This window comes from Ahaetulla prasina, chromosome 8, assembly GCF_028640845.1.
Source record: "Ahaetulla prasina isolate Xishuangbanna chromosome 8, ASM2864084v1, whole genome shotgun sequence".
NCBI lineage: Eukaryota > Metazoa > Chordata > Lepidosauria > Squamata > Colubridae > Ahaetulla > Ahaetulla prasina.
The window spans coordinates 72,711,195-72,726,942 of record NC_080546.1 but is presented as its reverse complement, the minus strand read 5'-3'; the positions used below and the strand labels follow the sequence as shown (position 1 = coordinate 72,726,942).

General features: G+C 37.6%; 1 protein-coding gene and 1 non-coding gene across 2 annotated transcripts in view; both read left to right on the top strand.

Moving 5' to 3' along the window:
- MARCHF1 (membrane associated ring-CH-type finger 1) overlaps nt 1–15,748 on the top strand; it is a 160,207-nt gene that overhangs the window by 130,683 nt on the left and 13,776 nt on the right. The gene's annotated exons all lie outside the window — the stretch shown is intronic.
- Nucleotides 651–775, top strand: LOC131203591 (small nucleolar RNA U3). The gene has a single exon (XR_009156437.1). It is a non-coding gene; the product is annotated as a small nucleolar RNA U3 (small nucleolar RNA).

Genomic DNA, 15,748 nt, shown 5'->3' with positions numbered 1-15,748 from the left:
AACCACAGGTAGCCAGTGCAGCCTGCGCAGGATCGGTGTTATATGGGAGCCACGAGTGGCTCCCTCTATCACCCGCGCGGCTGCATTCTGAACTAACTGAAGTCTCCGGGTGCACCTCAAGGGGTGCATCCTCAAAGAGGATTGTAAAGCACTATGAAGTGGTATATAAGTCTAGTGGCTATTGCTATTGTAAAAGGATTACAAATCTGATCACATTCCATACATACTTTACACACATTCATGTTATCCAGAGAGTGGATTTCTAGACTGAATGTCACTATTGCCCTTTGGGTAATATGTTGGAGGCTGTATACCCTATAGTGGAGTGAAGGTATGATAATCTTAAACTAAGTTTCATTTTGTTGATATTTTAAATATAATTTCCATTTAATACAGTAATATGATTACTACCTATTCATGTATTCAAGCCTTCTTCCCTTCTGTCCACTGGTGGGATTCAAGTAATTTAACAACCGGTTCTCTGCCCTAATGATTTCTTCCAACAACCAGTTTGGCAAACTGCTCAGAAAGTTAACAACCGGTTAATCCCACCGCTGCTTCTGTCCCATTAAACACCACAAGGAGGTCACTGGTGTCTAGGAGTTATATTCAAACCTTTTGACCGGATAAAACACACAGCCCAAGGACCTCAGACTATACTTTCAGGGATCATTTCTATAGTATCCAACTAGAGAAATGCACTCGAAAGTGATTGGCTGAGATTGTGGGCCATGGCTATAACATAGTGTACTAATAACAGTATTATTTGAATAGCATTGATGATATGATTGCCTAGTAAATATGCTTTAGATACAAACTCCAAACAAACCCTTTCTAACTGTGAATTATTCCATACCACATGTTTCTGCAGATTTTCCAGGACTTTTATCTACAGCCATATTTGGCAAAATATTTGCTATTATGGGACGGTTCTTACTGTTTTATTTGATCAAATTATTTGTTCAGCAATTTAGGAAAATGAAATGCAAATTCTTTAATGCGTTACAAAACTAAATCATGTAATAGAATATATTCAAATCTGTGTATATGCCATGATGCATAGAACTGCAGAAGAACAACAGATAATATTAATGAAAAATAAAACCAATTATTTGAAAAGATATATCCTAATGGTTATTTGCGTTGTTCTAAAACATATTTATGTTTATAAATAGGTATTAAAATTATTTAAACACTTCAAAAGGTATGAATATGGAGCTTTGCCAAGCATTTTATCTATACGAATGTTAAAAGCTTTCTCAATTATATTTGTTAAGCAGAAGAAAAATGTATTTTTTGCAAAATGCATTACTTATACCAAACCATTATTAAGAGAACAGCAAGTCCTAGCAGACATTGACAAAGGGTGGAATGGATTCTATAATAAAATTTAAGGCTATAATAAATAACCAGCATGTAAAATTCTGTTTTTTCTGTGACAATATAAATTACTTTAGTATGTAATTTTATTTTTGTGTAATTATTTGCCTGCTTCTTTATTTACTTATCTGCTTATTTAGAACAGTGTTCAAATAAGTCTAGTTAAAAATTTGCATCAGATCATCTAGAGTGTGGTGATAGAGTATTTATCTTGGTGAAACTCAGGATGTTCACTTATAAACGTCATGCTTTGGCATTGCAGAGGCTGAATTTGTGGGGTTAATGAATTGATCACACTTTTATAATTTTGCATCGGTAACTCCATGTGCATTCATAATTGTGACAGTTATACAAGCTGAAATTGAAACCTACATGAACTTTAGATGTTCCTGATTTATTTCACTAATCTTTCTAAACTGATCACTAATCCCATTCAGCCATTTGAGCATGTCAGAGCTATAAACTATTCTGGGCCTTCCTCTTCCATTCCTTTCATAATGTATACATTTTCTGTACTATTGTTTGAATAGTATTTCGGTACTGAGAAAAGCTTAAAAATAGGTATGTACAGATATCAATAAAAATTGCTTTTAGTCGTATTAGTTATGTTAATAGCAAGGAAATATTTTGGCAATGTTTACATTGGTTAATTCCACTTGCAGAATAATTATAGAAAAAAGTATCTTTAGTTCCTTCCCCTTGTTTTATATGTTATCCTAATTTTTCTACAATATAGTGTCAGGACAAATATTTTTCAAGGCATTGAAAATACCATGATGACTAAAAACCTTACTTAACAGTTTCCGTGGTCTTTGACACTTCACAGACATTGTCATTATTCTAACACAGAGTATCTATCAGAGCTTTGAGAAAGAGGGAAGGGAAGAGGCAAGACAACCAAGTGTCGAGTCATAGGATATAGTGACCAGACGTCCCGCTTTTGGCGGGACAGTACCGTTTTTTAAAAATTTGTCCCGCGTCCCACGGCATTCTGAAAAAGTCCCGATTGAGACTTCCTGCAAAGGCTTCGAAGGGGTGAGGGTTCATTTTGCAGCATCCGTTCATTTTAGGCAGAGTCGAATCTCCCCCCACCCAGGAGAGTGAGAGCGAGCGAGGGTCCTTGGGCTTTCACGCGGAGTTTTCACGCAGGTCCTTGGCTTTTTGGAGTTTTCACGCGGGTCCTTCCACGAAGGTCCTTGGCTTTCACACAGAGTTTTCACGCGGGTCCTTGGCTTTTTGGAGTTTTCACGCGGGTCCTTCCACGAAGGTCCTTGGCTTTCACGCAGAGTTTTCACGCGGTCAATTTGGGCTCCACTTTGCCTCTTCCGATGCTGCTTGGCAAACCTGGGGCGGGCGGGGAGGCAGAGGAGTCCCCAAGACAGGAGATTCCTTCCAAGGGAGTGGCGAGGAGTTAGAAGAAAGGAGGGGAAGGGCGGGCAGGAGGAACCCCGCCAGCTCCGGTCCCCCTGCGAAGAGCCCGCTGGCTGCCACGGATGCGTGTGAAGTCCCCGTCCCCTCCAGGGCAGGTGGGGAGCATGTCAGGACCATTTCTCCAGCCGCCCCCCATTCCAGCCACTCCAGCTGAACCCTCCGGAGGGCTCGCCCGGAGGCCGGCTCTGCAAAGCCAACTCTGCCCAGGGAAAAGGCGGCTTCCTTGAGGAAGCAGCCGGGAGCCAAGGGAAGAGGGCTTGGAGGGATGGAGGGAGGAGGGCAACCTGGAGAGTCCCCCTCTTGCAAGAGGAAGGAGCCGGCAGAAGGGAGGCAGCGTCTCACTCTGAGCAAATGGAGAGAAAGATCTTTTTTGGGGGAGGGGGGGTTGAGGGTGGCCGCGCTTGTCTTACGCCGCCTTTGATCACTGCGCTGTAGAAGGGAAGGGAGGCAAAGCCGCGAAAAGTTTATTAGAGTGCAACAACGTCAGCACGTTCTTGGGTTGTTGGGTTTTTTTGGTCGTTGTCAACTTGTGGAACAAGGAAGGGCATGGACTTTGCATTTTGCAAGGCGGGGCGGGGCGGGGAGAACTGGGCACTGCTGTAAAGGGACCGTCAAGCATAGTTAGGCAGTTCAGATTTAAGGAGAAGTTTCGAGACAGAGATACCTGTAGGCAGGGCCAACTCTTGGGATCACATACATATACCTGTATTTAGCTTTAAGGCTACCAGATGATGGATGATGGATGGATGGATGGATGGGTTGGTGGGTGGATGGAAGGAAGGAAGGAAGGATTGGTAGACAGACTGACAGACTGACAGACAGATACTGACAGATGATAAGATTGACAGATGACAAATTTGACAGATTAGAGAGAAAGAGACAGACAGACAGAGGATGGATGGATGGATGGATGGATGGATGGATAGATAGATAGATGATAGAAAGATAGATAGATAGATGATTGTTAGGCAAACATATGATAGATAGAAAGATAGATAGATAGCAAGATAGATAGATAGATAGATAGATAGATAGATAGATAGATAGATAGATAGATAGATAATAGAAAGATAGAAAGATAGATAGAAAGATAGATGATAGATAGATGGATGGATAGATAGATAGATAGATAGATAGATAGATAGATAGATAGATAGATAGATGATTGATAGACAGACATTAGATGATAGATAGATAGACAGACAGACAGACACAGACACAGACAGATAGAAGATGGATGGATGGATGGATGGATGGATACAAATTGAGGCGAGGAGAGGCCAGGCACCCTAACCTTTGACGTGAGTGACATCAAGTTGGCCACACCCACCAAACAAGCCACACCCACAGAACCGGTAGTAAAAAAATTAGAACCCCCCTGCCCCCCCCCTCCCGGTCAATGGTGTCCCATTTTACCAATGTTAAAATCTGGTCACTATATCATAGGAGCAACAACCTGTGATTATGTAAATTGCAGTTCACATCATGGTGCATTACTTTTTGGATTGTCTTTTAAATTACTTCAGAAGTCATCTCATAGATTTAGAGTTTCTTTTGGGTTTTTTCCTGTTTTTTGGTGTGGCAACATTTATTGGTTTATGTTAGCCTTTTCCAATCAAGTGGAACGCATCAGAGTAAAAGAGGCACTGTAAAATCTAGAAACATATAAATATTGATAGCAGTGACTTGTTAAACATATTAAGTATAATCTATATTACAATATAGATACATAGGCAAGTGAAATATTCCCAGTGCTACTGTGCTTGTACTGTAGTTGTTAATTACATTGAAACAAAACTCAGATTGCTATCAAACTCTTTGCCTTCACAGTTATCACAGAAGTGGGCTTGCCAATAAAACAAAATTATTCCAGCATGATTGATGGATTTCAAAAATCTAAATTTTAGCTTTTATGGGGCAGACAAAATGTTTATCTCATTTAATTGTCCTCTAGTCAAAAGAGTTACAAATATTCTTCTGATGGGCTGGGATAGCAATTCTATGATATGCCTCAGTGGTGAAATCCAATTTTTTTTACTACTGGTTCTGCGGGTGTGGTTTGGTGGGTATGGCAGGAGAAGAATACTGCAAAATCTCCATTCCCACCCCACTCTGGGGCCAGCCAGAGGTGGTATTTGCCAGTTCTCTGAACTGCTCAAAATTTCTGCTACTGGTTCTCCAGAACCTGCTGGATTTCACCCCTGATATGCCTGAAGGGCAACTTCGATGACTGCCGATTGTAAAATCTTCCACCTCTGATTGCTCAAATGTCAACTCAGAAATATAATACTGACTTTTAGTTGTTAGTTCTAAATCTGGGCTAAAATTAAAGAAATTCAATGGACCTGCTTAAAAAAGAACTATCGGATAAAATAAAGGTCACGCTCAAGACTATGGTATAATTAAGGGAAGATATGGGTGGGAATAGAAGACACAATTATTTTTTTCATTCTCCTTTTCTTCCTAAACCTGCACATCAGAGACTTTGAAAGTTGAACCAATATATTTGAGAAACTGCAGAATTCCACTGCTTGCTTGAGAAAGCTTGTGCACCAAGCTGTTTGTGTTATAGTGAATCCGACTACTTCGTTGAAATAATACTTCAATGTAGAGTCCACTGGAGTTGAATGGCTAATTAATTCAAATAAACAAACAAAAAAATAAACAAATGCATAAATGTGAGTTCTACTGTACTAAAATCTATATGGTACAGATCAAAGAATTAAAATGCTTGTAAGCACATTATACATTTTCAAAGTTTTCCTCAAAGCTTCTTACAATAGCATCTTTTCAAACTGCCTTTCCTATTTAATCATTTGCTATTTGTTTAAAATATTTTTTTTTCTGAAACACATTTTTTATTTTTATTAGTGCTTTGGCGTGAGTATCCTGATTTTCTTTCTGTTCCTAAAATGCTGGCATGGTCATATAGAAACACTGATAATTGTTAAGTGTGCGGTGTTATGTGGAAAGTGCTTTTGTTTTGTTTTGTTTGAATTCTAAAGAAGCTTTAGCGTCTTCATTTTCTATTACTTTGTCTATTTTGTGGTCGCAAAATAATTTTGTTCTTAGTAGGCAAATGATATTTCTTGCAGATATTTCAGTGCATTATTGTTGCTATTTTCTATTTTTCTTTCTGTTTATAGTCAGTCTCTGAGATCTTACAGATCTCCAGGTGGCCTCCTGTTTCTTCAGTTTACTTGCAGGGACAACATTTGCAATCTGTTGCTGTCTTCTCAATTCTGACTCAGAATGTCTTTTTGTTCGTAAGGCTTAATCTGATGCCTTATTAGCCAGAACTAGCTCCTCTGTCTCTTTCTTGAACTTTTGTCCTCTTAATCATTAAGAGGACAACCATCTTAACCATGTGATCTATTTTGCCTACTAACAGTGGTGGAATTCAATTTTTTTTTACTACTGGTTCTGTGGGTTGGTGGACATGGTGTGGCTTGGTGGGTGTGGCAGGGGAAGGATACTGCAAAATCTCCATTCCCACCCCACCCTGGGGCCAGCCAGAGGTGGTATTTGCCGGTTCTCTGAACTGCTCAAAATTTCTGCTACCGGTTTTTCAGAGCCTGTCAGAACCTGCTGAATAGAACCTACCCCTGCCTGCTAGGGTAATTGTTTTTTTGCTTAGACTGGTCATGTAATATTTTGCCTTGGTATGTCTCTTTTCTGTTCTTCATTTGTTTTTTGCTTATGGTCTCTCCAGTATACAGTAAGCCTTCATGGTGTACTAGCTTCAGTGCATCTTCTTCATTGTCCTTCCGATATGCTTCCAATGCCCTTTTTCCTTTTTCAACTTTCTAGTCTATTTGCAACATTCCATGCCTACCTATGCTGCTTGGTAAACAGACTCTGTCAATATCTCCACCTGAATGAAGAGCGTTGTCCTTATTTTTCTGGCTGTTAGTTCTGCTTGAGTCCAGTCTATCATTTCAGCTCTGTATCTTATGACTGGAATTACCCAACTGTTAATTGCCTTGATCGTATTTCCTCCACTGAGCTTGGAATTTAAGATTTTCTTTACTGTCATTGTATATTTACTTTTAACTTTGATTTCATGTTGTCAACTTGAAAGATGCCCAGGTATTTGTAGTGATTGGCTTCATCCAGATTCTTAATGTCATTTCAAATAGGGTATCTTGATTCCTTCAGTTTTCACTATTTTTCCCCAGTTAATGGTAAGGGTGACATGTTCTCCAATCCAAACTCCCTTGAAATACCTTGGCTGTTTATATGGATGGTATTTAGCAGTGATTCAATTTCAAATGGTATTTTTCTATATCGTTTCAGACTGTACGTATGTGTTAGCCTGGCAGATGTTCTTGATGTTTGATAACCATGGCTGACTTGTTTAGTATTGTTGACAGAGGAATCAATTCAATGACAAACAGTAGTGGTGTTAGTGAGTGTCCTTGACATATTTTTCTCTTGCTATTAACTTCTCTCGGTCTACCATCATTGACCAACAACTGTGTCTTCCATTCAGCCACTGATCTTTGTGCAAAGCTGTTGATATTTCTACTGATTCCTCTTATTTCTAGACACATGATTTTCCAGGCATGTGTTATGGAGTCGAATGCCTTCTTGTAATCAATCCATGCAACATTCAGGTTGGTTTTCCTTGTGTCAAAGATTTCCAAAATCATTTTGTCAATTAGGAGTTGGTCTTTCATTCTTCTGCTGTTTGGGTAATTTCCTTTCTGCTTTAGCTGAAAACAAGGAGCTTGTTTTCAGATAGATGTTGTTGGATTGCATCAGCTACCTCACCATGCAGTTTGTTTTCTTGCCTGTAATTTGACATTTATTGGTAAACAAGTATTTGGTGTGTATTGGTTGCTTGTGAAACTGCTTTGCAGTGAATGGGTGCAGACTAGTCAAATGTTTCAGTCAAAAACCATGCAGTTCATCTTCATTTAGGACAGTTCTTGATTTTCCTTGCCATTTTTGCCATCATTTTTGTTGTTATTGGAAGTTTCTTCATTTCAGCTTCTTTTATATTCTTATTCACATCATTTATCCCAGCTCTATCTTTGTTGTATTTCTTTGTCCCATAGCTGCACCCAGAACTACACTGTTTCTTCTTTATCAGGTGTTGACCGCTTAATTGCATTCTCTCCATTAATGCACTGGTAGAAACATTTCTGATTTTACTGAAATGGAAGGTCCTGCCTATAGTGTGCAATTCAAGCCTCATATATGATGATCTTCTTGCTGTAACTGTTATTTGCCGCTTTATTATTTCCCGTTCTTCCTTGATCTTTATTTTTCCTAGGTAATACATCTTGATTAAGAAATATGGTCTTCTTGTTTTTTAATTTCTTTTAACAGATTTAACAGATGTAACAGACTTGGAAGGGACCTTGTAAATCATCTAGTCCAGTGGTGGGTTTCCAATATTCTTACCACCGGTTTGCTGTGCACACACCCCTTCCGTGCATGCGCTTTGCTTGCTTGCACGCTTCTGCATATGTGTCCAGCCTCGAAAACGTGCCTAAATAGGGCATCATAGAGCCAGGCTCCAAGATGGAAACATTTCTGGGATGTGTAGCTCATTCCATCTTTATGATGGTCCCTAGCGTTAAGGTAGAAGTTTCTCAATTACTTCAGAGTTACAATAGCCTGCTAAAATACATTTAATTTGTATATTCTGCTGTGAAAACATGTAATACTAAAAACATGGCAATTCAGTGCTACAACAGCTTAATGATGCTGGAACTGCCGGCCAGAAATGGTGTGCACTCTAGTGGTTTAAGCCCAGCTCTGTGAGATGGGGTGAGCTCCTACCACTTCCTCCCTTGCTCTTCTTCGCCCAGCAGTTCAAAAGCATGCAACATTGCAAAGTAGATATTTGGTACCACTTTGGTGGGAAAAACCTAGTTTATGTACACTGAGAGCAGAAACTGGCGCTGGACCTGGCTGGAGGCGAGGCAATGCAACATGAAGCAAGGCGAGGCAAGACCGGCAGAAGAGCCTGGAAGCATGAATGCACTGCTGTTCATATGGTATACGCTAGTCAGATGTGTACGCTAGCTCCAAGGCATAGGGTGCTTAGATCTGGCCCACGAGGCTGCCCTAGAAACAGTGAAGGACCAGTGCCGCAGTGCGTCTGCCAGCAAAAATGGAGCTCGTGAAGGTTCCGTCTTCAGCTGCGATGGCCTCCTGCAGCCCTCTGCCAGCAAAAGTGGCTCGGTTTTCATTGGCAGAGGGCTGCAGGACGTCAAGCTGGCCACGCCCACCCTAGCCATGCCCCCCCCCACCGAGGTCATACAAAGCCCTAATGTGGCCCTCAATAAAATCGAGCTTGACATTCCTGCTCAAGAGAATCCTAGCTTTGTAAAAAAAAAAAAAAAAAGCTTTGTTAAAAAAAATCAGTTACAAAACTGTGCACTGTATTTCAAATTATGTTCATTTAATATGCTGATATTTCTTAAAAACAGCAAACATTTATTGATAGTTCTGCTTCATGTTTCCCGTGAGCTACTCTCATAATTTAAAACTATGCCAGGCTATATTGACTCTTGAAAGCAGCATTCCCCTTGGAGACAGCTGCTCTTGAGAAACGAGGACTTCTTGGTTTTTTTGTCTTCCTGTTCAGCACTTTAAGCCCTTCTTAGCCCTGCAGGCGACCTGTACAATTTCCTCAGAGAAAGAGGAAACTTCTGAACAGTCCTGACTATAATACATTGCTAGTATTGTTCTACCTATTGCTTTGTGCAACTATAAATCTCTGTAATAAGAATCATGTTAAAAATGACAGGTAATTTTGCTTAGGATGGCTAACACTGATTTTCTCTGGGAGTAATTTTATTTTTAGCTAAACTGGTAGCATCTTTGCTATTCTTTACCGTAACTGAGAGGTTTGTCTTCTCTTTAATTTTCAGTGCAGCTGGGAGATGTTGTCAAGGTAACCTGCCTCAGAGTTTTCTTTCCAACAATAAGCTGTGGCTCTGACTGTGACATGGCTAACCTTAAATCACTGCCATTCTTGGTCACTTGTAAGGTCAAATGCTTCACCAGTTAAGCACAAAGGCATGACACTGACTTCTTCTCCTTCTTTATTTGTTCTCATGTCCTTAAAGAAAATAATATGGGGGGGGGGAGTTCACGGATTGGGCATGTCAAAGCTAAAGTAATTTTATCACATTTATAGACAATTCAGAGAAAATATGCAAAAACAAGCGTTCTTTGTTCAGAGCTGTATTTGATTTCTTTTTTATGGGTTCAATTTATGTAGCCACCTAAGTAACATGCAATGTAGCAAACAAAAGCAACACATAGAAACTAATTCCACCCCCCCCCTCTCTTAATGACATTAGAACATATTGCAATCCCTGGCAACTTCCTCCAGTCCCAAAAAGTCAGATCAAATAGAAGTGAATTCTTTTAGAACCAAAAATGGTTACTCTGTTAACCATGGACGGGGATGGGGGGAGGGAGTAGGAAGAAAAATTTAAAAATAGGACCTTCCTTTTTAATAAATGTAATTTACATAATGGAATAAAGCAGAAAGTCAAAGACATCAAAACAGTTAACTAAAGTTCTCTTATCAAAAAGCTTAGACAAAGAAAGAAATGTAAATGTTTTTATTCATAACGGCCTCTAGAAAATAAGACTCCAACAATAATCAGACTTAGTACACCCTCTTGTGGACTTTTTCCTATCACTGCCTCCAACTAGAAAATAACATTTATATTTTCTTATTTGTTTGCCCTATATTTCCTTTATACTAAAGAATTTATAAGTACTGACTCATCTGTTTCATTTTCTTTGCTTGAAAGAAATCATACATGAGATTTTTAAGGGGAAAAAATCAACAATCCATGTGGAAAGATAGATAGATAGATAGATAGATAGATAGATAGATAGATAGATAGATAGATAGATAGATAGATAGATAGTTAGATAGATAGAGTCTTTTATTTTTCCTTTAAGAAAAGGAATAATACAGTGCAAAGGAGAAACACAATGAGTTATTTTATATTGGTGTTTTTACATTCAAGTTCCTTTCTAGAACCTAGAAATTGTCCATGATAAGGTGTAATGCACCCAGCAAGATAATTTTCTCATAAATTGTTAATTGATATGACCATGGTAGTTAATTTTTGTAGAAAGCTGTTTAAACTGCTTAGTTATAGATGTTTTTGCAAGAAGATGGAATAATAATACAACTGAAAATAATTGAAAATACAGATGTTACATGTTTGCTCCCAGCCTTATGGTCATTCACTCATAGACTTGGAAAACAGCCACACTCAAATCACTTTCAACTGAATACTGAGGCACAAAAGATTCTGTAGAAAAACAGAGACCAGGTGAATTTAAAATAACAGCAGAACTGTACTGGTTATAATGTACATCTATTTGCTCTTCCACACACATGCAAACACATATACTCGTCCACACTTAGCGAAGTCCTCAACTAGGCTGGCAAGCACTAACCAGAGGGATAGAAGCCACCAAGTCTGAATCCAAACATGATTCAAAAAGTGGGCGGGCTCTAGGATCCCTTTTACATAGACCCCCAAAGTCCTTGCTTTGTTGGTTCACAAGACTGGCAGGTACTCTTGTTGCAACCTGGTAGCTGTTGATGGGGTTTGGGGAGAGAGTTCCCATGTACCCAACGTTTTTTGTTTGGATTAGGTGACATTTTCCCATTATTTCCTTAACGACTTAGTTCCTTCTTATTTCTCTCCTGAAGGGATCTTTTAAGCAAGAATCTTGACTATCAATCTTGACTCAGAGGCCTGCATCATCATCTTTAGATATGGCAGCTTCAGCCTAGTCTTACATAGATACTCCTTTTATTGCAATCTTTTAGATTCTCAGAAAGTCATCCCTGATCCTTAATTTTTAAAATAATTTCAGTCAGACTAGAACCCAGGATATTGATTGTCCCAGAATTTAGCTCTCATTTCCGCTTTGTATTGAGCATACTGTACTCATCTATAATCCATAAGAGCCGAAGTGGCACAGTGGTTAGAATGCAGTACTGCAGGCTACTTCTGCTGACTGCCAGCTGACTGCAATTTGGCAGTTCGAATCTCACTAGGCTCAAGGTTGACTCAGCCTTCCACCTTCCAAGGTCGGTAAAATGAGAACCCAGATTGTTGGGGGCAATATGCTGACTCTGTAAAACAGTTAGAGAGGTTTGTACAGCACTGTAAAGTGGTATGTAAGCCTAAATGCTATTGCTATATCAAGTTCATTTCAAAAGAGTGATTTCCCTTGTCAACATTTGTGAGGTAACACATTCACAAAAACATCACAAAAGCTTATACTTTCATTTGTCCTGGTTATATTTTACTATTTTGTATTTTTTGTTTATATTGTTGACCTTTTATTACAAGGTTCTGTGGTTGGTTTTGTTACTAATGAGTCTAGCAATTGCAGTAGAAACAAATCCAATAAATAATTCAACAAAAACATGAATCTGCCAGTAAATGTGCAGATTTCATTTCCAAGTGATTAAATTTATTATACTATTAATATATAGTTTTGAAGCTTCAAATTATATACAGGATTATTAGGCTAAATTACTGTATGATAATTCTTCTAATTTAGCTGAAAGTTGTAAAGAAGACAGATTTCAGATTTAATGCTAATAAATAATGCATTGCATTAATTTTCAACCTTTCTAAATTAGGAGAAAATGCTTCCATGGTCCTAAGGGAATTTAAACAAACCTAATGCAAATAATTTAAGGCAATTTAATTAAAGGATACTTTGCAAACAGAAATTAAATCCTGGTATGCCTATTAAAAGAGTCTCTATAGGGTTGGTAGGAGAATTCTGGGAGTTAAAATCCACAAGTCTAAAAGTTGCCAAGGTTGGATGTTCCTGCTCTAAAGCAAGGTTGGGGGAAAATACTGTTCCCAGCTTTTGGAAAGCATGTAGTTTTCTTTATTTATGATAAACAAACAGCAGAATGTGACATTCGTCTTTGCAAAAATTACTAAATTACAAGTCAAGTTATCCAGATTTAAAAAAAAAATAGGTGGAAAAACTATTAAAATAGTATTTACTATGAAATATTGCTTGTAAGAGAAAAATTATTATTCTGAAAGATAGACTTCTAAGCTGGTCCCATATGTTTGGCAGGCATAACAAGTATCAATAAGCCAAGTTTTAGAATATATAACATTGTTCTTACTGCGGTCAAGGTTTTTAACAAAAACCTCTTTAACAAACTAAGTTAAATGATTTTATGTGTATGTGTATGAATGAATGTATGAATGTGTATGAATGAATGAATGAATGAATGTATGAATGAATGTATGAATGTGTATGAATGAATGGGTGTATGAATGGCAGGACGGTTACAACACAATTAATTGATCGTGAAAATGTTAAGATGACAGACTCACTGTGCTAGATAGACACAATAATATTTTACATGTTACAGTGCTGATATGATAAGCCATATTTTCTTCTAACTTGGTTTACAGAATAAATTATTATGACTAAATTCACAGTAGGCTAAATCCAAACAATCCACATTATTATTTATTTTACTTACACCCTAATATATTTCTGTGAACTTAAGAGAGACTGTATGACCACCTCTCCAGTTTTATTCCAACAGTACTTTAAAGTGAGTTGAAATGAAAAAGAAAACTGATGCAAAGTTTACATAAAGTTTTTGTCAAGGACGTCTTGTGGGCCAAGAGCAATACATTATACCAAACTTTTCTGTGTGAGTTCAGAATGTATATGCTTGTGAAAGAGAGAAAGAAATGGATTAAATTGGATTTCCATTTTAAAAATATTCTTGAGAACCATATTTAGGGCATTTGCACAAGTACTGTCTATATGACTTAAAAACAATAATCTAACTTCTGAAGGGAGATTATTCTATAATGTTTAGCCACCATTAAAAAAATGCTTGTGGGTAGCATGTTGACCTCAATGGCCAAGGGGATCACTAGCAGGATCTCTTGGGAATTATATACTGGATGGGTTGGACAAGCTAATTATATATGGAAAAGTCCATCCATAAAGAATTTTATAGGTGGAAGACCAGTGGTGGGATTCAGCCAGTTCACACCACTTCGGGAGAACCGGTTGTTAACTTTCTGAGCAGTTTGGTGAACTGATTGTTGGAAGAAATCATTAGGGCAGAGAACCGGTTGTTAAATTATTTGAATCCCACCACTGTGGAAGACACTACTTTGGATTGGTCCAGCAATCTATTTAGTTGTTTATGCAGAAACAATAAATGAAGGATAATGTAAAAAAAAAAAAAAACACCTCTGATCCACCAATATAGAAGTACATTTGATCCTTGATTTCATTACATTTTGATTTTAATATTTTGATTTTTGAATCAGTGTTGTATAAATCGGATGTATAAACCAATATAAGGTAGTGCTATGACTCAACTGTTAAAGATAATGAGCTTGTCAACTGGAAAACTGACATCCTGGGTTTGAGACCTGAGCGTTGCGCAACAGGGTGAGCTCCAATTACTTGCCCTCCTCCTGCCTACCTAGCAGTTCAAAAGCATGCAAATGCAAGTAGATAAATAGGTTCATATACAGGTACATATGACTGTTTATTAATATTCATTACCATTTCTAAATTTAATGGATGAAGGCGAAACACTGGTACAATTTAGAAAGAAAACACTTTTACCTTACTGTAGGCTTAAGCAAAAAAAAAAAAAATGCTTTCATCATATGTAGTATCGTGAAGAAAAACATGAAATTTCTTTTATAAATAATTCTACACTACCCTCTAGTGTCCAATACCCTGAACTCACAGGATCAGCATTTCATAAGAAAGGTCCAAATAAGTAGAAACGGCCACTAAGAAGGATCCTTGAAGATTTAGAAAATCATACTTGTGATATATTTCCTTGATTATTAATACAGCAACACATTATAATCCCATAGGAACTAAATATACATAAATATCAAATTAAAAAACACATGAATTTGAACATTTATATTTATGTGAGTTTGTGTATATGTGTGTACACATACAATTGCATGCATATATATGAATGAATTATAGATAAAACATGAATGAATTATAGATAAAACATGAATGAATTATAGATAAAACATGAATGAATTATAGGTAAAACAAAGCATTTCAAGTTTTAATATTTCAATATTAAATAGATTCAAAATCAATACAAAATCTACACTACAAGAAGATTTGAAACAAACGTAATATTCTTTGCTAGAAACTTGACTTCTTTTGCTAAAAAGGACTTTATCTAAAGCATTATACAAAAAAGCATTTAGCTTGCCCCATCCGCATCTTTGACGTCTGTGATCTAAATGATTATTGTATCTTATTAGCGAAGCAAATTTAAAATTGGCCAAACATAAGGTAGACTTATAAGTATGCTTAAATGTATTAAATTACCCATTATACTTGAGGAGCTGTCAGAAGGTCAGGAGATGTTTTCTCCACAAAAGAAAATGTGGTTAGTACTTATATTTTATGTGTCTAATAATATAAATTTAACAGCTCGGTGCAGCACTTCAGATTCAATCTAAAAAAAAAAAACTTTGCGTATCACAGGAATGTAATGTTGTACCTGTTGGCACATGACTCAGCCTTTCTTTCTCAGAATTCCATGCCTTGTGATGCCCCCAAAAAGTGCAGTTGCTTTAAGGCATTGAAAGCAGTTATACAGTTGACATTGCATTAAAACAGGTGATCAAATCTGAATGGTTGCAAGCTCAGGTACTTGATTATGTCACATAGAGAAGAAAGGAGCAAGGTAAGGATCATATCTCTTAAACCTTGTTTCTCAACCTCAGCCATTTTAAGCTTTGTAGACTTCAACTCCCAGAATTCTATAGCATGAATATTTTTTCTATTTCCTTAAATGGGAGATTCATCTCAAATATATTCCTGAAAATAAGAAGAGCCCAAGCCACAAAGCATGTGGACAACCAGGGGTAAAATCAAGACCAAT